This window comes from Protopterus annectens, chromosome 17.part0 (genome assembly GCF_019279795.1).
Source record: "Protopterus annectens isolate FY-2018-M chromosome 17.part0, PAN1.0, whole genome shotgun sequence".
Classification (NCBI taxonomy): Eukaryota; Metazoa; Chordata; order Ceratodontiformes; family Protopteridae; genus Protopterus; species Protopterus annectens.
In genome coordinates this window covers 213,864,440-213,892,183 of record NC_056751.1, presented here as the reverse complement: position 1 = coordinate 213,892,183, position 27,744 = coordinate 213,864,440, and positions in this window count along the sequence as shown.

Below are 27,744 nucleotides of genomic sequence, written 5' to 3'. Positions count from 1 at the left end.
ACTAATGGAACTACCAGCCCCTCTCCCCAAATTCACTCAACCATTGTACTTTCCTTAATACAAAAATGAATATGAGATCTAACAGTTTTTTACACCTAATTGCATTTATAATCCCATATGACACCCCTTCTGGAAATGATCAGTAGAAACTCTGGTCTCTTTCCTTTTGTAAAGACCACATCATACACCACCTTCACCACTTTTTCAACTTATGCTTTATAAAAAATGTTTGAAAGGGGCTGATTTTAGATATGGTGAAACAGTAACATACAGGAAGCTGTAGAAGTCCTATCTGACAAGTTTTAAAAGACAATAAGGCCGTGTAATGACTGTACTTGGCAATAATGCCACCACAATGCATAACAAACCTATATTGGAGTAGAGAAAGAATTGTTAAACAATAACTTATAAAAGCATGCCTTTAGTTTTTCAGTTTAATGAAATTTATCAAGAGGAAATATACATGTACACTTTTATGTATGAAATTATAATGCAATTGTAACAAATGACAACAATCTGAAATTCTAACAAGCTGCTTCAGCCTGTGATTCCCTACTGTGTAGTTCTATTATTTATGCCTTGATCTTTGATTATTCTCTATTTATGTAAAGGTCTGCAATAACAAAGCAACAACTTAAGGCTGCTAACATGGCATAGAGGAATGATGCCCGGTCTCTGGCTGGAGAAGCCAGGTGAGAGGATGGCAATGAGTGGCTGATGCCTGCTGACTCATCCTGTGAGCACTTGGGCAGGTAGACACCTACTGGAAGGAGGTGTACATTGTGCAGCACTATGATGCCGGGGCATGATTTCTTCTGCAAGCCATGTCCATGCTGAAGCTTTCACGGGACATGCCCAGAATGTGCCTTCAAATCAGCTATTGGGTTACGGGCTCAATCACGAAAAAAAAATGATGGCCTCCACAATTTGCTCTTGCGCTATGTGAATAAATTGCCACAAGGTAAGTAGAAAAAAACTAGTAACAAAACACAGTTCACCTGCTGAGAAGTCCAATCCTTTAATATAAAATACAATTCAAATGAGCGCTTTCGTCTGCATAAAAACAAACTTCTTCAGATAAAATCCCACTATAACTGACATGTTTTATGAAAAAGTGTAACCAATGAAATCTTCCCCTTAATAAAACAATTAGTCAAATAAAGGTTCTGAGAATACTAAACTTTTAAAATTTAAAGAAACAGAGCATGTTAGTTGTGATTTTTATGTATACACACACTTCTATCAGGTTAAAAAATGCATATAAACAATTTATACTAAAACTTATAGGTAAACAAAAGAATAATCTATAACATTGTTTTATAGTAAGTTAATGTAAAATATAGGTTTACATCTAGTGTATGTTCATGCCATCTTCAAAGAATATTGGCCTTTCCAGTTAAGATGGCTTTAATGTTTATATACTCATTTAAACCTGGAAAATATTAGATTTTAATCTTAACTGCCATCTAACTTCCTTCTGCAATAGAATATTTTATTATCTCCCCTCTAATTTCCAAATTGACCATATCTATGATACCAAATTTGAAAAAAGGAGCAGGTTGACACATGGTGGTGTGTTTGTATAAGGCACTGGTCTCTTTTTTATTTTTTATGTCATTCTTGTGTTCATAAATCCTTTCTTTTAAATGGCGTTCAGTTTTGCCCACGTAATAACATGGGCAGTGACAACAAGTTGCCAAATACACCACCATGGAAGAATGACAATTGCCCCTACAGAATTTAACCTCCGTATTCAACCCGTTTTGTAAAACTAAATTTTTTGAAATTTAGGGGCAAAATTTTCCCCAAAAAGGGGGAAAGGCCCAAATTTCCTCTAAAAAAAAAATTTCCAGTAATTGGGCAAAAAAACTTTCCCCCCGGGGGGCACTCAATTAAAACCCCCCGGTCTAAGGGGCCCCCCCAAAAAGGGCTTTTGAAAGAAAGGAAAAAAAAAAAAAAAAAAAAAAAAACAAAAAAAAAAAAAAAAAAAAAAAAAAATTGCAAAAGGTAAAATAAGGGTTTAAATAACCAAGCTTTTCCCCTTTAAAAGGGGGTTGAAACTGGTGGGAACCCAATGGTTAGAATTGCGGGACCATTCAGACCCAAACCCATTCAACACCCAAAAGGCTCAGTTCGGGACCTTTTTTTTCAGAATATTTCCCCGGAGGTACAGGCCAACACGAAGACTGTAGGCTGACCTAAATGTGCAAACTGGCATAAAGCGGTGTCCAGGCCGCACAGCATGCTCAAGAAGGCTCATACGAAACAAAACTGGTGCAGACCAGGCCTACTAAGAGCCAAAAGTGGGTATACTGCCCATTCCATTGGCTAAAGCCCAGAAACTTAAATCAGCATAGGTTGGCTCAATCCATAAAGAAATGATGGCCTCAAATTAGATCTTGGGGACCCAAATGATAGAAAAAACTTTGACAACACGTTCGCCTCTAAAGTGGTTGAAACTTTTATATAAACAATCAAAGGGTTCCATCTAGATAGGGAGGTAACTGCCCTATAACTCATCTAATCGGCCATAATCTATACAATATAACCCTTTCTGAGGATGTAAACTTAAAAGAACCGCAGCATGTAGCTGGAATTAGACCCAAATCAGTATACAAGGGATCACAAGGCTCAAACATGGCCTATCTAGTTAATATACTTTGAGTCAGTGCATACACGTTAGGCATCTGTGCTGAGCATCATAAAGATGCCAACCCGGAATAATGACATGCTCACCTCAAAATCCTAAACCTCATTGAAGCTACTGCTCAGACTTCCTCAGCATGAAATTATAGCATCCTTGGCAAAGTGACAAATTTAAACAGAGGTTATCACATTGGAATAATAGGACCGGTCCAGTTTTTCAGATTCCTCATTGACTCCTCTTCAAAGAGGTTAGATCATTATATGGCATGGAGATCATAAGGATTAACACATGAAGGTATCACTCTCTTATCACTAGCCTTAGACAAGCCATGTATACAACTGAAAATGGAATAGACAAAATTATCTAAAGGGTGGCAAAGCTCAAACAATCCATTCTGCCGTTTAAAGTTGCTCTACTCAGTGATAACCGTTAGGGTCGATAGCCTATCATGTAACCTTGAATTATGAACTATCTGTTTTTGTTAAAATATTCATGCTATATTGATTTAACTAGCACTGAAATTTAGGAGATGTATCGATTTTTACAGATGTCCTTGACGGAAGAAAATCCCATTAGTGTCTTCACAAATGCTCATTACATTCTTCAGAAATCTTTAGGATAATAATATTTCCGGTCAATCCATGTGCATGTAGCCAGACCTGTAGCTCCCTCAGCATTTTCTAATGTGCTTCAATGTGAGGAACCTTACCATTCTGGTATTCTATAAACTTCCTAGCAAATACCAGCAGACTTCTATGTTATGCAATATTATTCAGTTAACATTTTCTGAACAAACATGCTGTCACATTCAGGTGTATTTTACCAATCAGTAGCCGACCAAGAAAAATATATAAGTCTTAATATTATTTACATAATACATTATAATAATATTGCCCTCTAGTCCATGGGTTGCTTTAACTGACTAGTGCCCAGCATATCCTAGCTTTTGACCCCTGGGAAATCTTAAAACTTTCATAGAACAAAGATTGCTATCAGTGCTTCTTCTTTTGCTATTCTTAGGATCAACCCTCATCAGCAGACACTGAAATACTTCATGATATGAATGAGTATATTCTGACTACCCTGTCATTCCCAAAATCCAAGAACATAGCATGTTACTCAAACTCTAGGGCACATTAAGATGCCAAGATGACCTTTGCATACTGGGAAACTTGGCAAAAGGTCCAGAATTGTGATTTGAATCCCAAAACCTGGAATCAGATTCACAGTTAGCAGCCACAGCCAGTAATCTGTCCACCAGACTCTTAAGTGGTAAGTGTGGCAATAGCTAACTTCATACTGGGCATCACACAAATTCCTGGCAATTAGTGCCATCCCTTTATAAATCTTTGATGGGAACCGCCCGAGGCCCATGTCATTTTGAGACTCAGAAGGTCATTCCAGAAGATCGATAGTGAATGTTGTTGAAGGCCTGCATATTATGATGTTTCACACTGTGTTGCATTCTGATGATCTGACCTAAGGAGGGATTTTCACTGTGCGGAGTTTTGACAATCCCTGGTATTCCAACATAGTGAATTTAGTTAGTGAGGTGACTACAATATTCAATTTTGGACATGTGTGTATGATCTATCTGACAGAAGGATTTGACACGGTGCATTACATAATCCTATATCAATAGTGTTTATATCTTGACCTGTGACTCATACATCTGTCATGAAATATGGCATTTCCGTTAATGTTCTTGTAGCTATAAACACCATTTATTTTTTTTCTTTATCTTGCTAAACGTATGATTTACAGATCAACATTGTTATGTTAACTAATCCTAGATATAATGATTAGTAGCATATCTGCTGAAAATAAAACAGCGTTGAAACATTGAACAATAATTCATCATTTGAATAACTGAAAATTCCAATGTAACATTGTTACATGTTCACTATCATTCTTGTATTCTAAAGATGCATGGACTGATTGCATTGACTGAGAAATAATATATGAACCAAACAGTTCTCCTCAGAATAATATTAATAATCAGCAATAAAAAGGGTTACCTTTTTGCTATGATTCATTAGCACTACACACATTGAGAACAGTTATTTTGCTTGTTTCTGACCACCATTAATCCACAGATTAACAAGGGAAAACTACCAACAATGTAACTATAATCCAGTTTTCCCACCAAACATTCCAGGAAAAAGCCTTACTGGGGATTATTTCATGAATCTGAAAGGAATAATATATAATTTATGAATAATAAGATGTTAATGACAAATGTTGTAATGCTCCACAGGTTGGGTGCATGAGAGAAACATTCTAGTGAGTTGGATGAAGCTGTGATGACTGTAAAGGGTGAGGATTGGAGCAGATTTCAATGGGCATGTTGGTGAAGGAACAGAGGGATGAGGAAGTGAGGTAGGTATGTTTAAACAAAGGAATGCAGAAGGTCAGATGGTAGTGGATTTTGCAAAAGGATGGACATGCTGTGGTGAACGTTTTAACAAGAGGGAGGAGCATATGGTGACATAAAAATTGGAGCAAGATGCACACAGAGGCTTATATCTTATGTAGGGGCCAGTGAGGAGATTGGAGACTGTAAAGTGGTGACTGAAAGTGTAGTTAGCCATAGGATGGTGGTTTGCATGACATTGGTGATCAAGAAGGAAGGAGGACTGTGAGGGAGCACCAAGGATCAAATGGTGGAAATTGAAAAGGGTATGTGATGGAGTTCAGGGATGAATTAAGACAGGCACTGTGTGCAGTGAAGAGTTACCAAATACTGTACAAGCAGAGTTTAGAAAGAGTAGCTGGAGAACCTGTGCCAGCCTTCCCAAGAGTGTCTGTGTGTTTGTATAATCAAATCTTAAAGTGTGCATGTGTGTCACTACTTGGGCAGGCAGAGCACTGGTTGGACAGAGAGATGCTGGAGGTTACTTCACCACTAGGCTGAGATCTGGACCCTATAGCTGTGCCAGTGGGAAGTCTATGATTTGAGAGAAAGATAGAAGCCAGCCCTAGACTGACTGTGATCTCTGGCTCTTGGGAAATTGTTCTTTACTGTGTGTAACTTGTTAATCCTCCCAATGTGGATGCCTCACTGGTGCTAGTGGTGAAGATTGAGGCTCTTAACTCAGTGCACAGGCATCACAGAAGCAAACCAATTTACCCTCTGATCATGAGGATTTACAGCATTCCTTAACCTTGCTAAAATGTCTGTGTGATATTAATGTACCAAGAAAACATAGCAAATATCAATTTCATAAAGCCAAAACCAATGTTAGAAATAAACCTTGTTATGGTCATAACAAAAAGCAAATCTGTTTCACCATCCATTGTTAAAATAAACAACTACCTCTCCTGCCATGACTTTTCAAAGGGTTTCATATTTCCAAAAAAAAACCCCAAAGTTTTTTATTTTTGGGAAAATTCCCCAAGAAAAAGGTCTAAAATTTCCCTTTTAACCATTGAAAATTTTTAAATTAATGATATAAAAAAGCCTTTTTTTAAAACCGGGTTCCCCCCAATTACACACAATGAAAACTTTGTTTGATTAATAAAAAAGAACTTTTAAATTTGGAAGGTTCTCACACCCCCTTTTTCCATCATGGAGTTTGCTACCAACCACTATTTCCCCCCTATAAGGCCTTCCAAGGTAAAATTTCTTTTAAAATTTAATTCAATTAAATTTTGATAAACACGGTGTTGGAGGGCTTTAATTTAAAAAAAATTTAAAAATATTTAACCAAACTTCTGTCCAAAACCCAAAAAGTTTAAATTTTAAATTTAATAAAAATTTAACAAAAAAATATTTTATTCCAAATGAAAACAATTGGGTTAACAGAAATCCTTTAAAAAATTTTTTCGAAAAAATAAAAAAGGGAACTTCAGTTGGGTTTTTCCCCTCAAAGAAATACAAATTTAAAATTTAAATGTTTGGAGAAAGAGGTTATCCTGAGGCTTTGGTAGAGAACATTTTGACGGAAGTATATAATGGGTGGGGGACCCGTTTCAAACCCTTACTTGGACACCCCATTGAAGATACAAAAACATCAGAGGAAAGACCCCAAGAATTTTCTAGTTCTTGTTCCATTCAACATAACAATTTTGCTCCTATTTTTAAAAAAATTTTACAGGATAACTGGTCTATTTTAAAAACCAACACTGAAATTATTAAAGTTATAGGGAACCAACCTGCATTTATTCACTGGGTGGGCAACAACTTTAAAAGAACCTTGGAAGGAAGAGATTACTCTTATAAGAACTCCAGGGGTACCCACCCCTGTGGTAGATGCTCCCAATGTTCCTCTATTAATACTTCCAACAGTATTGTTTTACAAAACGGGTTGAATACGGAGGTTAAATTCTGTAGGGGCAATTGTCATTCTTCCATGGTGGTGTATTTGGCAACTTGTTGTCACTGCCCATGTTATTACGTGGGCAAAACTGAACGTCATTTAAAAGAAAGGATTTATGAACACAAGAATGACATAAAAAATAAAAAAGAGACCAGTGCCTTATACAAACACACCACCATGTGTCAACCTGCTCCTTTTTTCAAATTTGGTATCATAGATATGGTCAATTTGGAAATTAGAGGGGGAGATAATAAAAATATTCTATTGCAGAAGGAAGTTAGATGGCAGTTAAGATTAAAATCTAATATTTTTCCAGGTTTAAATGAGTATATAAACATTAAAGCCATCTTAACTGGAAAGGCCAACATTCTTTGAAGATGGCATGAACATACACTAGATGTAAACCTATATTTTACATTAACTTACTATAAAACAATGTTATAGATTATTCTTTTGTTTACCTATAAGTTTTAGTATAAATTGTTTATATGCATTTTTTAACCTGATAGAAGTGTGTGTATACATAAAAATCACAACTAACATGCTCTGTTTCTTTAAATTTAAAAGTTTAGTATTCTCAGAACCTTTATTTGACTAATTGTTTTATTAAGGGGAAGATTTCATTGGTTACACTTTTTCATAAAACATGTCAGTTATAGTGGGATTTTATCTGAAGAAGTTTGTTTTTATGCAGACGAAAGCGCTCATTTGAATTGTATTTTATATTAAAGGATTGGACTTCTCAGCAGGTGAACTGTGTTTTGTTACTATGTGAATAAATTGTTCACTTGATCACTGGGGGCTAATGGTTGAGTTGTCTGGCAATTTCAGCATTAGTACAAATGTTTAAAAATAGCCTTTATTCAACTGTCTAATTATATAGAGAAATTGCATCCCCTCTCTAGTTGAATGCATGATTTCTGGAATGGGAGACACATTCTGACTGTCATTTGGACTATTTCCATTCATGTCTTAACGAATATACATATCAGTATGGATAAAGCAATCTGACTGGTGCTGCTTTCATGGCCCTCACCAAGGCAATCAATCTGGTTGATTACAATCAACTCTTCAAGACCCTCAATCATAAGTCATTTTGGATCTACAAAATGAGTAAGATTTTCTAGTCACAAATGTCATTCCTGATTGGAACAGCTGTACTCTCCAACAACCATTAACATCTGGCGAGTTGTGGATTATTTCCTTATAAGGAAATGGCCTGTTGAATTTTAATGTAAGTGTCACTTCCAATTAGATCCTTTTGTACCTGGGTGTAATCTTATTGGGTCACAATATTCACCTCAACATGTTTAATGCATTATAAAATGAGAATTTCTGAAACAATATGAAAATACCTAAAATATTATAAAAGAAACAATTCAATCTTTTAGCCCACAGAATAGAGGAGGGCCATAAATACTTGTAATCTTGCCCATGAATGTTTTCTACTCAAATTATTAAATTCCATAAACAGTAACAAAAAAGTCTAGTTACTTTCAGAACTACATTGGCAATGCATATCTCTGTGACTATGACCCTCCCGCATCATCTATAAAGATGGGTCCATTCCATATTTTTTCTGTAGGAATGTTTTTTTTCTTATGCTTTCACAGATGGCTTATGCTATTCTCAGGTGTCTTCAACCCCCTCCCTCCACATCCCTGAATTGCCATGTCCAGACAGGATGTATGATGGAAGCTGTGCAGCATTTTTAAATTTAGAGTAGGAATTGCAGTAAATTTTTGGCTGCAAAGTAAGGAAAAATGTATTTATTTAGGGTTATCATCAATTTCGATATTGTGCAAACTGGAGCATTAGTTGCATGTAAATAAAGAAAAGCTCCTGTTTTGAGTATAACAGTGGGACATTGTTAAATTTGTTGCATGCAAATAAAAATGTATCGCTTGGCACATCTTTGTATTGGGAAACCTGGTTTCCAGCATGTTGTTTATATATTTTATGTATGCTTTGTTGACCAGATTAGTCCTACCAGGATAGTATCTTCATTTCAGGCCAGACAGAGGTGATATTTACACTACTAGTGGAAATTTGGCTAGAGCATTGGGTACTTCTTCTACTGTTTTTAATGGTGCCAAAGGATCTTTTACATCTACCTGGGCAACTCAAGCAGCTAGGACCTCAGCTTGAATGATGGCACAGTGAGGAGTAAAGCATCCTCACCAATGATGCACTGCACTGTTAGCAATTTGAAAATTAATCCAATCCCCTTGAACGGGGATAGAACCTACAGCATTCTGCTCTTCCACCACCAAATCTGAGTGTGATACCTGTTGAGCCCCTTATAATGATGAAGAAATTTGCAGTAGAATGAGAAGCTGAGGGTGCCATTTTTATCTTTTTTGCTCTTCAAAATTGTGTGATCTTTTAGTTGGTGCATATATAGTTTGGAAGTGTGGAAGCTTTGCCACAACAACAGGGGTGCAAGGGTACTGTTCATCTGCAAATGTATTAGGGTCATACAGAGTATGTGACATTACAAATTTTAGTTAAAATCAATAAAAAATATGCAGGTATAACATGACAAGATCATTGGCAGTGAACTGCTCAATTGGTGGAGTGTACTACAGCACATAAGGGGGATAAAAAAAGGTGAATCAGGATGGCTTTGTGTTTTGCAGCCCAGGAAGTATCATTGTTTTGAGTAGTGGCTTCCAAAGATTTTTAAATTATTGGGCTTGGATTACTGTGCATCTAAACATGAAGTGATTACTTATAGTAAATCATATTAAATCATATTAAAAGTGTGCATATTTCATTTGTTTTATAAAACAATGTAACTATAGGCAAGTATTGTGAGTAAAGGCATATGCTTTTTTATCAATGTCCAGTCTTTGTCCATAACTCTTGAATGCATGTAACAAAGCAAAACATTTTGTTACATTGGAGTAGTGGTAGGTAAAGTAACACCAAACATTAAAAAGGCCAATTCTAATAATGATTTTATTTTACATTAAACACTACCTGCCACTTCGGAATTTATAGAAGGTGAATTCTTTCCTTAGAGGCATCATTAGAAAAATGAAATGAAGAGAAAGAGAAACCATGATCTTCAAGTTAGAATCTGTAAGAAGTGAAGGTGTGGAGGGTGTTTCAGGTAAACTTTTAAAAGGAGAACAATACAATTTGACATTTGCAGCTCTCCTGTATGGTCAATGTTTTTTGTTTGTAACTGAATAGGGATCCATGTTCTGCATGTGCTCGACTGGATGTAGGAGGGATTGTCTAAGGAACTTTCTTCGACAAAACTGTTGCATTGCTTGAAGGTTTGTGTACCCTTGCATATGTATGTCTCACTGTATTGAAGTGCGTCTCCGAAGAAGTCTCTTAGTACAACTCCTTAAAATGGTTTTGCTGTCCTGCATTCATTGTGAAACTGAAAGTGTCTGATTGTGGTACTGAAAACAAACAAGTGTATCATGTATGAGACACACCTGCTTAACTTATGGTGAACTTCTGCTCCAAATAGTGTTTGTAAGGTAAACACTTAGCTATTATGCCATCCTCCCAACCTCTTTCTAATAAGACATTTGAATGGCATTTATGTAGCTTGCTAATATGACATTTATACTAAGGGCTCTCACATTTTCTTTAAAACTATTGCTTATCAGAATATTTATCTACATATGCATATTTGTGTTGCACTGTAATAGGTGCTATTGTCAGAGCAAATTAGTTGGCAATACCCTTCTTAAATTATTCTACAGTCCTGTTGCTTATGCAGCTGAAAGATCTTATATTGTGATGTTGAAAACCAAAGGGGAAGGTATTTTCTTTTGGGTCCAACTATTCATTGTACAGTGGCATTTTGCTGCCACATGAGCAATTAAGTAGCTACACAGTAAGTTTGATCTCATTCATACTAACAATGTTTCATGTCATCCTTGCTTCATGGAAGGGTTGTGTGCGTGAACGTATTTGAGTCTGTATGTATCAACATGCTTGTTATAATGAGTTACTCCAAAACATCCTATAAAATGATTCTGCTTCCAGCATTCACTTTGTAAGTAAAAGCTTCTTATTGTGGTACTGAAAAGCAAAAGTAAATGCAACAGAAAAAACTGTTTGACTCAAGTGTTGTTTTGCTGCCAGATGTGCAGTTATGTAGTTTTAATGCATCATTGGGATGAGTAACAGCTCAGGATTCTAAAAGCCACTGTTTTGATTAGTGTAGGCTATTAAGAGGAGAGAATTCCAAACAGCATTGTACAATGTAGTACTTAAAATTGTGTATAGTTTGATTTATGCAGCACTCCTTAGTTTCATATGTTCATAGAAGGTTACTAGGTTAACAGCCCTAGAGCCCTTACAAGCCTAGCATATTTATCCTGAGTTGCCCTATTTGTCACTGGTTAAGTGAGTGAAGTTTGCAGAGGTAAGGGTCTATAGTAGTTAATACCAACTTCTGTTGTCCAGGAGGAACATGGGCTTCACCCCAGGAGCGAATTTGCTGTCTCCCATCCATTAATCTAGATTGCTTTTGAATAGGGTCAGGGAGGGGCTCTGCTTCACATGAATTAGAAGCTTGTGCCAGAAAAGTGGCAGTCTCTGGGAGATCTGTCTGTCTCTCCAGCATGACCTGTTCATGTTAAAGTCTAGGTTAAGATACCTGGAGTGAGTGACTATCATGCGGTTTGATTTATGAATGTGTAGCATTTTCATCAGGGTCAGCTCAGAAACTGCCCTGTAAGCCAGGCACAGGTCACCCCTTAGCAACTTGTAGGAGCCAGAATACAGTAACAGGGCTCTCAATCTTTCTGCGTACGACTTGGTGAAAAACTTCTGTGGTCTCCAGTTGTTGCAAGTGTCCAGTGAGGTGAATGCAAAAAGAGAGCATTATATTCAATTATTGGTTGATGAGGGATGAGTCTAATGGAATTATAACATTGTTAGATCTAGAGCTGAGACTATGGATACATGGTGATCAAAGTTCAGACTGCTATCAACCTGAGTATTCAGCTCATGTAACACTGGGTCTAAACTTAGGGGGTTGCTGCCTGTAATGTAATTAGCAGGGATGTCAGCCTTCCTAAGGGGAATAATAATGCATTTTTTTGCATTTAGCTTTAATCTGTGGCTTTAGCAAAAATCATTTGTTTGCTTTAACCCTGTCTGCAGTACATTGACATCATTAGAAGACTCAATGATTGCTTCCAGTTTGCAATTCTCAGTGAATTTGGTCAGCCACAGGCCATCCAAGTTTGCCTGGACTTCTGAGAAATAAATTCCGAACAGTAAGGGGCCCAACACAAAACCCTATGCTATGCCACTGGTGACTGGACTTTTGCTAGAGGTCAAGTCACCCACTTTGACATTATATGTCCTGTCAGTGAGTCAGTTGGCTACCCATCTGGTAATGTAGGGGTTAATTCCCAACAGGTAATATGCTCTCCCATGTTAGTGAGTACTATGTCCAGGACAATTGTGCCTCTTGCGGGTGTGCTGATCAGCTGTTCCAGAGCATTTGCATTGACAAAGTCCAAGACCTCTGAGCCAGCATGTCTGTGGTCATGTATGTGTCCCAGTGATGGCAGGATAATTAAAATCACTCATAAGTAAGGTGTTGGGCTGTATGGTATGTTACTCCAGTAATTCCAGGTATACATTACTAACATGCTGCCTTAATAGTAATATGGAAGGGAAATAAACACAGGTTCCACACAAGGGGACTAGCAAAGCTTTTACTATATGGAGTGTGCACAGATATTCCACCAGAAATGGACTGGTAGACAAGCTTGCAAAATGCCACAGAGGGGTTAGAATTAAAAGTATTACAGAGAATATCTGATGCAGAAATATCTGTGGGAAAAAGACCTAAAGAGGAAGTAAACAAAGGTACAGAGAATGATGTTGGCATGATAAGTAGGGTGGACAAGATCCTGATCATAGCTGATGGCAACAATGGAGGAAGGAACATGGAAACAGGTGAACTATAATGGAAGTGCACACAAAAGATACAGTAAAAAGAAAAGGAAGCTGGTCAAACCAGACATGTGCCAGAAGAGGAGAGTCTGACAGTGATCACAGCAGAAGCAGCGACTGAGTTACAAGAAGGAGACAAAGTAGAAGAGGAGCATACTGTCAAAAAAGGACACTGCGAGTGAACCTCAGGGGATGACGATTCCAATTCTGGTCCCCAGACAGCCTGTGCAGGCTGCAATTGTCAAAGGAGGCAAAAGAAAAGCAAAATGGAACAGTTGCAGGAAAATTGCACCAGAGGAGGAGGCCAAGAAGAAGGAATCCATCAAGAACTGGTCAGCCTGATCATACAGAGAGAGGTGACAGAAGAAGTGAGACGCAGTGCGACAGAAGAAATTGAGTGGGTGTACTCCATAAATGTCATCATATGCAGGCATTCAGTCATGACTGAATGATAACTGGAAAAAGAGCCTGAAGTCAAAGACATGACAGAATAGAAGGGGGTTAATTTGACTGGAAATGGTTAATGAGATCTGGAGCACTATTCAAAGGTCAGCATTTTTTCCACTGTTCTGCAGAATAACAGAAAGGTACTGGGCAAATAGAAGGGCCACAGTAAGGCAGATTGCTGTTACATGGTCTTTCCTATGCTACACCATATTGTAAATTTTTTATTTTTTTTCCTATAAACATAAGCTTTCTCTTTGAAGTAGGGACAAAAGCATTATAGTATGCATGAATGAAAAATGGGGGAAGTGCAGGCAGAAATAAATATGGAAACACCGGTCTTAGGTACAACTGCAATGTATTACAGCAGAGTTAAATGGAAGGCATGAAGCTGTCATAAAAGTAGGATCAAATACAAAGGAAACAAGTAGTGACATCAGGACAGGGAAAAGAGAAACAAGAACAAAGAACATATAGTAGGCAATCACAGAGAAGTGAAATCAAGAAGGACAGAGAGAAAGCAGAACTGGGAGAAAAGGACAAGGTGTATGACTAACGTCCAGAGGCACTCTACTTACAGTTTGGAGGGCAACAAATCCAGCTCTATGGGGGAGAGGAGGCTGAGCATAGACGAAGGCCAAAGAACAGGAGGTAGCTTGTGTGTGTGTGTGTGTGTGTGTGTGTGTGTGTGTGTGTGTGTGTGTGTGTGTGTGTGTGTGTGTGTGTGTGCGTGTGTGCGTGTGTGTGTGTGTGTGTGCGTGTGTGCGTGTGTGTGTGTGTGCGTGTGTGTGTGTGTGTGTGTGTGTGTGTTTGTTTGGTATGGAAGAACAACAGCAGCAGGGCTTGCCATTCAGTGGCGTGGACATTGGCTGTACATGACTGTCACTGCTGAAATGTCACCTCCAACCCCATGTGCAAAAATGGGATACCAGAAAAATGACCAATGGGGAAAATTTATAGGACTGACAAATGGAATTTGCAACATTCCACAAATAGGGGTAAGGGTAAATGGAGGCTTTTTCAAGGTGCTAAAAGTTGGGAGAGGGACCAGACTTGGCTCTTCACACTAGACATAGAAAATCTGTCGACTGAGGTGACAAAAGTACAGTCAGGTTTTCTAATGTAAGCAGATAACTACATGCTTATGTCGAAGAATGTAAGGAAAGCCATAGAGGAAGTAATGCCTGCTTTTACAACCTCAGGGCTTTGATGCAACCAGAAAAAGACACTGGTGGTCAGGATAAGAGAAAGAAAAAGAAAGGGATAAGTGGGACACATTGCTTAACCTGCTTAGCCACTTCTAATACCTCACTTTGTTGTACTTCTTAAACTACTATGCCTACTTCTAATTAGCACAACCAAACTACTATTCCATCACTACTTCTTTGTTAACACTCAGACTTGCTTATCTCATCTAATACTTCACTCTATTGTATTTTTTAAATTATTCCTACCTATCTTAAAAACCTCTATTCTATCTGTAGTCTCAATACAAGGCTTATAAATTTAATGTTTCTGAATATCAATACAAACTTTATTATACTGACTATTATGCTATATATTCCCTGAAACTGCATTATAAAATGTGGTATTGTAAATATTCAATGCATTAAATATGATATTTTGGAGCTTTTCTCTCAGAGCCTCCACTGAAAAAGGTCACCTGTGCCCAATCAGGCTTTCCTAGTAAAGAAATATCAATAAATAAATAAATATTTAGGAATGCTTGTGGGACACACATTAAGTGGCACAAAATAATTTGGAGAAGGGTAAATAGAAATTACATGAGATGCTAGGGGACAGAGTGTCAGGGGTGATATGTGAGGTAAAAATGCCAAAAATACTGAAAAGTAAGGTGTACAACAGAGTGGTGTGACCAGTTGCATTCTATGGTACAAAAACCTGGGTAGTAAAGGCAGAGCAGTTAAGGAAGCTAGAGGTGGTGAAGATGAAATGCCTGAGATGGGTGGTGGGATGCACACTGTGGGGCAGACGATGAAATAAGGACATCAGAGCAGAAGCTCACGTAGGTCTAATCACAGAGAATGTCAAAGTGAACAAATTAAAGTGGTTCAGACACGTGCAAGAAAGCAGAAGACAATCAGGTGAAGAAGATTTGGGAGATACAGGAATTAGGCAAGAAGAAATGAAGGTATCCAGGAAACAGATGCATGGACTGAGTGAGAGAAGTCCTGAGACGGCATGACTGTTAAAGAAGTTAGATGAGCATATTGAACTGAGAGAGAGAGGTGGCACCAGCTGATGTGACACCTTAACCCCATATAGAAAATGGAAAAAAAGAGATTGATGATGATGGTGATGATGATGATGATGATGATGATTGGAAGTGTGGATAGAGAAAGGGAAAAGCAGAAAGATCTCAAATAACAAGCTGAGACTGAAAAATTAGCTGGATTGCCGCACTGATGCCCACATAGGCTTTAAATGCAAATATACAGAGCTGAGTATATATTTTTTGGTTATAGAGTTTGTTAATTGTTACTTAGATCTCTGTTGAAACTGTTTTGTCCCATCCACCCTCCCTCCCTATTTATGGTTTGTAGTTTAAATTTGGTGGCTTTTGCAGTTGCCCGTCCCACTGTAGATTTGATCTGGGACACTCCCCCAGTCCCATCTCTTTACCACATTCTACCTAATAAACTCTTTCTGCACTTGCTTTTATTCCTTTTTAATTTAATTGCATTTTTTAAACTGTGTTTGGTCTATTATTTCTGCATACTCAAGTGTGCTAGCTTGCACTGCATGTGAATTGTTTTTACTACTGTTTTAATACTTTTCTGTAAAAAAAAATAAATTAATTAAAAAAATAAATAAACTGTAAGCCTGTTTCCTACCTTTCCTGTAACTAGTCTTCCAGTTACAGATTTGTGGATCCAGGACTGTATGTAAGCTTCTGAGCCCCCCCCCCCCCCAAGCCTTTCTGTGTTGGAGGGAAGCCTTCTAGCTTATCAGTGGGAGGGGTAGGCACTAGGTAAACTGTTTACCACATAAGGAGTGATTCTGGCCCAGAAATTGTAGTTATTGGCCGTTTGGGCAATCTTCCATCTCTCTCGGCTTTCTGATTTGAAAGCCTGCATTTGCACTTGTTTCTGTCCTGTAACTCGTCTAGTGCAGATACAGATTCTTAGTTTTAGCACTTAAATTTGCTTATTCATGCTCAGCACTTGTTCAGAACTTGTAAGCACTAAATAAGCTACTAATTACTCAATCTTCCTCATTACCTAGAGGAAAACAGTTTGTTTTCTTACTTTTCTCACTTGCTTAGAGAAAAACAGCTCTTGTACTCACTTTCCTCACTTATCTAGAGGAAAATAGTTTTTTATTCAGGCATGCCCAAGGGTCAGCTCCCAGTGTTCTCTCCTGTCTACCTGATGAATCTGGGCATCTTGAGGCAATGTAGAAATTGCCTCATGTACACAGACAACCTTCTCCTCCTACCACCCAACACTACAACCTGTGAGAGATGCACTTATCTAGCCAAACTGGAGGTAAAGCTCTCTTCAACCAAGACTGAACTTGACAGTCATGAGGAGAAGGTAAACATTTGCACCACACCACACTCATCACATAGTCTCACTAAATCTACACCACCAAAATCCACACATAGTAACACAAAAAAATTTGCTCAATAATAATCTGTCTAAGCAACAAAGATCTCCAAAGCAGAAACGCAAGCAACCTTCATCCCCCAACACAACCCAAATGACACATAGCCCACAGACTCAGTGTGCCTCTCAACCACAGCCAATAAGGCAAAACAACGTACCCAACACACTAGTCATAGGTGACTCTATAGTCAGGCACACTGATGTCCCACTCATCAGGCTAAGCAAGGAGAAGGTTACTGTCAGCTACCTGTCGGGTGCCAGGATCCGCCACATAACCCACTCACTCAGGTCACTCTAAAACAAATACAAATATGACTCTGTCATTGTCCATGTTGGTGTGAATGACCTGAGATGTACCACCTTGGACTATATGAAAAGAGACATGGAAGAGTTATCTGATCTTGTAGCCCAGGTAAGTATGACCCTAGTCCTGAGTAGCATTCTGCCATTGCCCATAATGATATTGCAGTACAAGGACAAAATGATTGACTTCAACAATTGGCTAAGCTTCTGGTGTCATTCTAAGGGGATCCAGTATCTGTCTGCTTGGGATGACATGGTCAACAGACCACAATGCTTTGCCACAGATGGCCTGCACCTGTCACCCCTGGGATTCTGGATACTGGCTAAGGCTCTTGCTGTCCCTATAGTGCCTTTTATAGGCAGGGTTCAAATAACAAATTGACCACCATAACAGGAACAGGCAAGCAAAAACTGAGGGTAATGCTACTCAGTGCTAGAAGTCTAAATCTCAAAATGCACTCACTCGAGGCACTCCTTAAAATGGAGAACATCGATATCTGTGCAGTGACTGAGACCAGGTTCAAGGCTCCAGAGAGCACCCCTGCACTACCTGGCTATAACTCATATCACACTTTTCGGCCATGTAACCTGGACCGAAACACCAAAGGTGGAGGTGTGTCCATATTCATTAAGGATATCCACACCTCCAGGCTATTTGCTCAGCATAATGCATCCGAGGTTATCCAAATGCAACTAACTCTGGGCAAAACTGCAATCCAAATTGTAGCTTTCTACAGATCACCCACCATGCTCCAGGATTCCCACTCCTCTTTTCTTGATGTACTGTTAAATGGTTTCAACCAAACACCCTAATAATGGGTGACTTCAACTACCCCACCATTAACTGGGAAAACTACTCTTGTACCAACTCCTTAGCTCACCGCTTTCTGGAATTTATAAACTCCAATGCCCTAGATCAACTTATCCACACCCCCACCAGGGGCAACAATATCCTAGACCTAGTCATTACCAACATGAGTGACCGGTGTTCCACACCTGAAGTCAACTCCTCGTTGGTCCGATCCGTCTATAACCTTATTACTCTTGATATCCACATCCGGCCCCCACCCCCCCATTAAGGAAACCACAGTAAAAGATTTCTCCAAAGCCAACTTCATGCTTCTTAAAACAGAAGTGGTGAACTTCATGACACCCATGCAGATGGACAATACAGTTACAACTGCTGAATCCTACACAAATGCACTCTATAAGCACTTACACGAGTGCATGGATCGTGCTTTTCCAAACAGAACTAAGACGCTATCCTCCAAAAAAGGAAGCCAATCTGGTGGTCCCCTGCCATAGACAAACTTTACAACAGAAGGAAGAAACTGTTGCAAAAGAGAGTAAAATCCCATGAGTGGAGGAGCTCCCTGGTCAGCCTCAGTAAGAAGCTGAGATCCCTTATAAGATCCTCCAAAGCTAGCTGCAAAAACAAAATCACCACTAAATCCAAGGACAACCACAAAGCATTCTTTAGCTATGTCAAGAATCTAGATGGCAACACCCAGATTTGCTCTGAGTTACAGCACAAAGGCATGAAAATTACAGAACCAACTGATATTGCCAACATCCTGGCAGATAGGTTCAGTGCTAACTTTACCCCCCTCTCACCCCCTAAAGGGCCCATATCTATACAGGAAGAATGCAGAGTCCCTGTAATCATAACTATGCAGGTAAAAGCTGCACTCTCTAAAGCCAAAAACACAGCATCCATGGGAATGGACAACATCCCAGGCTGTGTTTTACCTGAACTTCAGAACGAACTGGCTCCCTACTTAAGCACCATGTTCAATAATAGCCTCGCATCAGGCTTTGTACCCACTGAATGGTGCACAGCAACAGTTATCCCACTCCACAAAGGTCTGCAAGGCCATGGAACATGTCATCATGGAACTCATAAACAAAGACATTGGTAACCTCCAAACTCTGGATCCCACCCAGTACGGGTTTGTGAAAGGCAGATCATGCCTCCTGAACAAGATCAACTTCTTTGAGGCAGTCACCAAAGTTGTGGATGAGGGTAAGGTGGTTCACACAGCCTATTTTGACCTCGCCAAGGCTTTCAACACCATCCCCCATTCTGGAATTATAGCTATATTCACTAAAGTAGGTATAAATCCCTATGTCACAAGATGGGTTGCCAACTGGATCACTGACAGAACCCACACTGTAAAAGTTGCAGACTCCAAATCTGACCTCAAAACAGTGACAAGCGGAGTACCACATGGTTCAGTCCTGGGACCTCTCCTGTTTGGTATCTACTTCTCTGAAGTACAGGCTAACACAGAAGGTATGAAGTTCGCAGATGACTGCAAACTAGGAGCCTTAGTCAAGTCCCCAAATGATGTGGACATCCTAGAGAAGGGCCTCACTGAGACAGCTGCCTGTTGTCAGAGCCATGTCCTCAAGCTCAATGCCAAAAAGTGCAGTGTCATCCCCTTTGGTAAAAACTCTGTACCCATGAAGTACCACATAGGCGGCAATCTACTTAACACCAAATGAGTGATAAAAGACATTGGGACCCAAGTGGACAGTAGTCTCTCCTTTGATAATCACATTGCCACAGTAGTCAGGAAATCCTTCTATGTGGCACACCTCATCATAAAAGGGTTCTCATCCAGGAAAAAAGAGATCATTGTTCCCCTCTACTCGACACTCATTAGACCCATTATAGAGTACAATGCCCCTTTTGGAAAGTACTTCACAAGACATCTGCAGCAGCTGGAAAGGCCACAGAAGTACCTCACAAAGCGGATTACTGGCCTCAAACAAATGCCCTACACTGACCACTTCAAAAAACTCCAGCTTTACTCCATAGCATATCACCTACTCCGAGGTAACCTCTGCCTAACATATAAAGCTATATCAAACCCAGAGCTGTTGGACATGCTACACCTAAAGAAATCCCAATCCCTCCAAGCTACACACTCTAGGGACCTAAATCATGTCACCACAATAAACAGGACACACTGGAGGGTTAGATTCCTGTCCCAGAGACTTCCTATACTCTGGAACAAGCTACCCATCTATGTCAAGCAAAGTTCTTCATTAGCACTCTTCAAGAAAAATCTTGATGAGTGAATGTGAAATAGGAAATACACCCCGGGGATCACTTCTGTGTCTCTGCTGGACAGTGGCATAGGAAAATAACTTTCTTGGGTGGCGTAAGCTATGGAACCTTGCTGGCTCGGCTTATGTAGGCCCTTGGGCTGATAGCCTAGTACCTACCTATGAACCTATGAACATATGCTGTACCCAGATAGATGGAGAATAGGGAGGAACCAAAAGGCAAAGGAAGAGAGGACAAATAGTATGGTAGGATACAAATAAAAATGGAAGAAAAGGGGGATTGGAGGAGAGCAGAAGTTAACAAAGAAAGGGACAAGAGGAAAAGGAGTATTCAAAACCCTACAGCAATTTGTATTAACACAAAATGACTGGTGGATATACACTAGACTGAAAGAAAATAGGTGGGGAAGAGAGTGGAAGCAGAAACCTGGGAAAAGAAAGGAAAGTAGAGTCCCATGGGAAAATGGAATACATAGGAAAGGCGAAAACAGACTTATTTAAGAAAACCAGAGCTGGAAAGTGGAGGAAGTCAGAAATGGCAGTCCTCAGACATACAACAAGTGCATGGGGCTTGAGATCAGACATTGAGTGTTACACAGATGGTAACTTACACCAAAAAGATTATATAAGAAGATGAATGAAAGAAAAGGCAATCATGAAACATATTTTCTTGGAATGTACCTGGGCAGGACAGATCTGGAAGGAGGGTATGGAAATCTGGAAGAGGATATGTAGAAAAGAGAGACAAAACTCTTGGGAATTTTGTATGTGGGTATGGGAAATGGAGGCAGGAAAAAGAATCACATGCAATAAAAGTAGTAGCAACAGTAATAATCAGAAACTGGAAAACGGGGCAAGCATCAACAAGGGGAGGTGGATCAGAACTTTATGGACAAAGCAGAAGAAAATGAGTAGGGTAGGAGAAAGCAAAAAGGAAGAATACAAGGAGGTGATTCGTAACTACTGGTCAAAGTGGCTGGGGTGTGAAAGTATCTAAATAGCAGTGAGAAGCAGCAGATCACTGGTGTAAAACAAAAAAGGGCACCATGCACGAGATTGTGCAGGTTACAATCGGGAATGCTTATAAAAAATATGAAAAATAAATATTTCTGAAAAAACATCCCAAACAACAGAAATATTATAACAAATGTGACAAGTGAAATGGGACAATATTTAGCTTAGTACAGCTTATACAGATGTTTGTCAGGATGATACCTAATTTAGTTTTTCTCCTTGCTTACAGTTTCAAGTTTTGTGTATGTGTGTGTGTGTGTGTGTGTGTGTGTGTGTGTGTGTGTATCCATGTGAGAGTGTGTGTGTGTGTGTGTGTGTGTGTGTGTGTGTGTGTGTGTGTGTGTGTGTGTGTGTGTGTGTGTGTGTGTGTGTGTGTGTGTGTGTGTGTGTTTACATCCATGTGCTTGTGTATTGCTTGAGGCATTATTAGCCTATTCTGTGGAAGGATAATTTAGATGATCATGTATAAAAGCAATGTATTTTACAGGAAGGGTTATATATTTATCAATCAGTGGTAATGTTACTGAGGTGTCACTGGGGAAATGAATTAAGATGTAGTTTGTGACACAGACGGGATACAATAAGATGTTATATAGGTGTAGTTTGTGGTGTTTATAGTAACATGGGTATGGAATACTTGATGCCCACAATTTGTTTCTACAGCTTTGCCTTTGGCAAACTGATCTGTGAAAGTAGACACAATACATCCTTGTCAGTGAGCTGGGAAGGGTACACAGACATGTAATGAGTTATATGTGGAATGCAGGGGAAGACATTAAACCATATGTCTGTGACAGCATATACCCTGATTTCTTAAACTATAAAGCTCAGCCTCTAGGCATATTATTGTCATCATCTTTTTTAAGCCTGCAGACATTGATGAGTTCCACCTCCTCCTTATTGTTTTTGGTGGACTTTGCCTTGTAATCTCCATTAATCTCACCCTCCCTATAAAGAGTGACAGCCATCTTGTTACGGCTGTACATTTTAGGGAGAAATATCCTCCACTGTGCGAACCAGTACAGACAAGGACATACACAGCAGTGCCACCCAGATGGCAAAACATGGATGAGTCACATAGTGACTGAAACAGGAATAAGGTCCAGACTCTGAGGAACATTTGGCAGGATAAATGCTGACTGAGACTCTGACCTGCTCTAAAGAGAAAATCTGCCTCATTGAATAAGTGCAGGATCTGTGTGGCACACAGCTAGATGTGCGGCAGCATATCTGCTAACATTACACACATACATACACACAATGTACACACCACTAATAAAGTTGTTTTTTACATGTATGTTAACTGTTCACCTACCACATTTTAGTTAAATGAGTGATTAAAGACATATGACTGCTGCTGGACTTAACATCTGGTTTCACAAGGCATGATGTACTTTATGTGAAGGTGTCACAGAGAAAACATTCCAACTCATGATATCACAGATCATGATTTATGCAATATCATTGATACTGGGGAGCTGTCTTAACTGTGAACTTCAATGTTTAAGGATTTTTTTGGCCACCTGGCATCCATCTGTAAAAAACTGTGATTATAGCAATAGTCAGGTGGTGAAGGCAATGTTTGGAAACATTGAAAGATGTGGTGGATGCATGTGCCTTGCTTAATGTTCCGTGGTAGAACCTACTAGTAGAACGTGCTGACAGGACAATAGTTTACAGATTCACATATATTCCAAAAGCCCTGAGTCTCAGGACCTCTCTTGTCTTGCCAGTACCCTCTCTCAGGCCACATCTTCCTTCTCCATACCAGTCAATCTCATAGTAAATGTGTGGATACCCATCCAGTCATATAGATTATATTTAAAGGAAGATTGTGAGCAACACTTCTTAATATGCATATGAAAGGTATTCTTCAGACTTGGAAGGTGCAGGGTAATAAACCCATCTCGCTGTCATTATTTATTCATCTGATAGTGAAGATTGAATTCACTGTTTCTAGTACTGGGAGAGTTAATAGACTTACAGAGAAATAGGAGGCCCAGGACTATCAGGTCTGTAGCGTAGTAGTAAGGAAGAGATAGATCTCCCCTCAGCCTTCTTTAAGACACTAAATAAAGGGATGGAGTTTCCAGCTGCTCTTCGTAGCTTAGGGACTTTAGACCTGTGATCTTTTTGTTTAGGGTGATGAGCAGTAGCCCTATGACCCAGACCATGTACCCTCGCCCACATCACAGTAAGAGTGACTTGAGGGAGGAAAAAATGGACAATTGCTAAGCTGATTGACCTACCAAAGACAGCAGACATAAATGTGAACAATAAAATAAAGCAATAATGGCTCTATATAAAATAATCATGATACTTTGCTTAGGAAGACTGAAGTTAAAACACCATAGAGTTAATGACCTCATCCCAGAGGATTTCCTTAAAGTATGATCCACTTGATACACATCAGTAAATTGAAACCCACCTGTTCCAAGATAGCAACTAACCCAAATCATTGGCATATCCCTGCATTGAAAAAAAGTTGAGGAATCCCCTTCATAATGAAAGTTAAAAAGAAAAGAAAAAAATGCAATTCCCTTTGGGAATTTCTCCCTGCCCCCAAACTGTTTACACATACTAACTCTGAAGTTGTACAACCATAATGAAAGAGAACAATCATCTCCCTTCTCTGTACCTATGTAACCCGGGAAAATATGCTATTAACACATTTTAGCCAGCCTGCAGTGCAACTTATTTTCTCACTCAAAAGTCTGACAACTTGATCAAGAAGGCAACTCAACAAGTGGGATTCAACAAAATATCATTGAATGAAACAGGTTCAGCAAGATGGGGAGATCACAGTCTATATACATCTATTCATGGTTTATTAAAATCTGAAAAGGAATTCACTTAAGTTAAAATATAAATCCTCAGAACATTTTAATATGAAAGATGTTTTATATATATATATATATATATATATATATATATATATATATATATATATATATAAATATATATATATATATATATTTATATCTAGAGAGAGACACACACACACACACACACACACACACACACACACACACACACACACACACACACACACACACACACCTATCTGTCTATCTATCTCCCTATCTATCTCTCTCTATATATAAAATTATAGAGGGGTTACCATCCTTTTGCTGAATGCCTATTTTGTTGAAAAAGACTGAGTGCAAATAATCAAATGTGCGTTGGGTTTAACGTGTTTGTGACTTATGTATCACAAGTAGGATGATGGCTTTGTGGTGATGAGTGAGCATTAGCAGGTGGGAGTGTATGTGCAAGTGTTTGCATGTTAGGATTACAGTAAAGGTGAGGTAACGGGATAGACATTATGAGTGCAAATGTGAGTGTTTCAGTTTAAGGGTTAAGTTAGGTGTTAGTAGTAGTGGTGTGTGTGTGTGTGTGTGTGTGTGTGTGTGTGTGTGTGTGTGTGTGTGTGTGTGTGTGTGTGTGTGTGTGTGTGTGTGTGTGTGTGTGTGTGGTGCTATGCATATTGTCTTTCTGCAATGTCTTTTGTAGTGGTAGTGTGAAGAGTTTTTTCTAAGATAAGGTGGAGGGTCAGGGTTAGAGGCATCCTCCCACTCTACCTCACTAATATTTGCTAACCTTAAAGGGACCCCAAATCTTGTCCTAACCCCAAACTTAAACTTTAGAAAAAGTCTTCCCAGACACTACCAGCATTCAGGCAAATTATGTCTGTTGTTAGTGATAGGGTTAACAGATTGCAAAAAGTGTTTGTTACGTGTTATGTTTGGTGGTTTAATTGTTTGACGTTCCAGGTTTGATCATTTCTGGTTCGCTCATTTGCTATTTTGACTGATTGTCATATATATCCATATAGACAGACAACAAGGCTATATAGGTACCATAGACAGATCTTTATATAGATATACATATAAAAATAGCCATTTTATAATAACCTTTGCTTGTATAACCGTGCCCAAATGTTCTGCTTGTATGTACTTTAACAGTAATTACTTTACATTATCTATACTTGCACATTCAACTTTACAGCTTTTTTTTTCATGTTTTGTTCTCTTTCAAGATAAAGACTATCAGAATGTCTGTTATGGAATGTTGCTATGGAATGTGTGAATACAAAATTCTGCCAGGTTTGCCAGCATGGAGTTCTGGCAACACTCTTGACAATGACAAGAACAGTGTCTGCCTGTCCTGTATTTTGGATCTGCATTTGAAAAGATGAGATTCATGTCTACTCATTTCCTGGATTGCTAAAGCCATGCTTCTGTCTATACTGGACTCAGGAAAAGAGGCTATAAGGAATGGAATTTAAAGTACAATATTCAAAAGGCAGCAATGCAATAACAAATGCCTGGCACTACTTTTTTCTATTTGTCATCAGAGAGATTTCACACTTAGCATATTCAGGGACCTACTCGAAAGTGAACATTTTGAGGTTCAAGTTGAAATTTCAAAAACCTGATATTTATACATCGGGCAGCATACATGAACCGTTTTAAAGACTAAAGATAAATGTTACTGTAAACACAATACTTTGTTATGTACTCCACTTAAAGAGAAGTTATCACATGATGTTTAAAAATTAAATATGCCTTCATTTTATTTATATCCATTGGTTTGCACATTATTCACAAATGCCCTAGCTCTTATGAAGGAAACCAAACTCCTACTTTAAATACGGCACAGTAAAGAATATAGTAGACAATTAGAAATATTACTGTTAAAATTTATTTGATCTACATCTAAACAAAAGTGTAAAAATTGGATTTTTTGTGTCCTGGAATTAGAATATTTCAGTATAAGAGGGGCAAATAATGAAAATAGGTTGCTGAAACATGACAACCACTGGAGATGCATCTAGAGTTCGACAGGGATAGCAGTGTTAATGAAATATTTCTTTCAAAGCTTTATAAGGAGAAAAGAATTCTAAACTAGTTAAGAAAGTACTGTATAAAAGAAGACACAGGCATTTTCCAGAAATAGATCTGAGAAAACTCCTTGCAAAATGGTACTACTTGAATATATTTTTTTCTGTATGGAGAAGGTGTTCAACTTATTTTTATAATTATACAGCTGTCTTTTAAATATGCTGTTTTCTCATTTCATTTTTTTCCCATTTGCGTCGCTACTATAGATTTGCAGGTTCATACATTAATACTAGGTTATTGATTCGGCAGCTGGCACAGAGAGTTAAGGCTATAAGCTGCACTTTCTTTGTAACAGAGTTTGATTCCCTCAGGCCCCATTTCTAAAGGTATGAAACAACCTTTTGGTTTTGTATAAGGATCTTTTCTAACCCATTGATAAATAAACTGTTTTTAAAAATTGCTTCTGATCACAGATGACTCAATGTACTGAGCCATGTTTACAGTATGAATATTCATGGAGGGGGCACGAGATGCTTACTATGTTTTGGGTTCCAGATCTAATTGCACTGGATTAGCGTATAAGTAATTTTAAATTAGTTATGTAATTGCCAAACTGTTAAATTAACAGCTTGGTAAAAAATAATGATTGTTTTTTTTTTGTTTTTATTTTTTTTTTGCCAAACTGCTATTTCAATAGTTTGTCAATTACATAACTAATTTACAACTATCCACCTATGCTAATCCAGTGTAATTAGAGCTGGAACCCAAAGTGAAATGAGCGCCTCTTGTCATCCCATAAATATTCATGCCATAAACACAGCTCAGTACATTTTGTCTTCCAAGTTCAGAAGAAATCTCTTATGCTTTATATTTTTCTAAAGGCTGCAAAACACGTTTCTTATTTTTATACCAATTAGTGTTTCCATGCATAAAGTTCATATGTATAATAAATAAAATAAATAAATTTCATGCATAAAGTTAATTTCATGTCTTTAAATGTGATATGCAACTAGACACTGCTTGGGGGTAACTGTGAATTTCAGTTAGGCTCCTCATGGTGTTCTGGACTGCAAGTTATTAACTACCTATTATCCAGCAGGCTATTTGTAGCCTAGCTGCTAGATCCCTCTAACATCTCTAATGGACAGAGGCAGCCTGTAATGTTTTACCTCTCAAACCCCTGATTACACTTATCAAGAGTACCAGAACTTGTCAGAAATTTGGGATGCATGCCTCGGCTTAAAAAGGCCCTGTGGTCGTTAGTCTAGTAAATGCCTATAAACCTATGAACCAAATTGTGAGTACCCATTTATGTGAAAAATTAATTCCTAGTTTTGACTCCTTTCAATGAGAGGTCAGCCCTGGGATATATTCACAACTGGCCATCCATTCATCTAGGTTTTGCTTAAGGAGGTCAAGGTTGTTACGTTGCTTTACATTCAAGAGGAGTCTAGTCCATAAAGAGGGATTCTCTGGGAGAGAGATATGTCTCACCAGCAAGACCTATTTACTTTTCAGTGGATGCTTAGGTC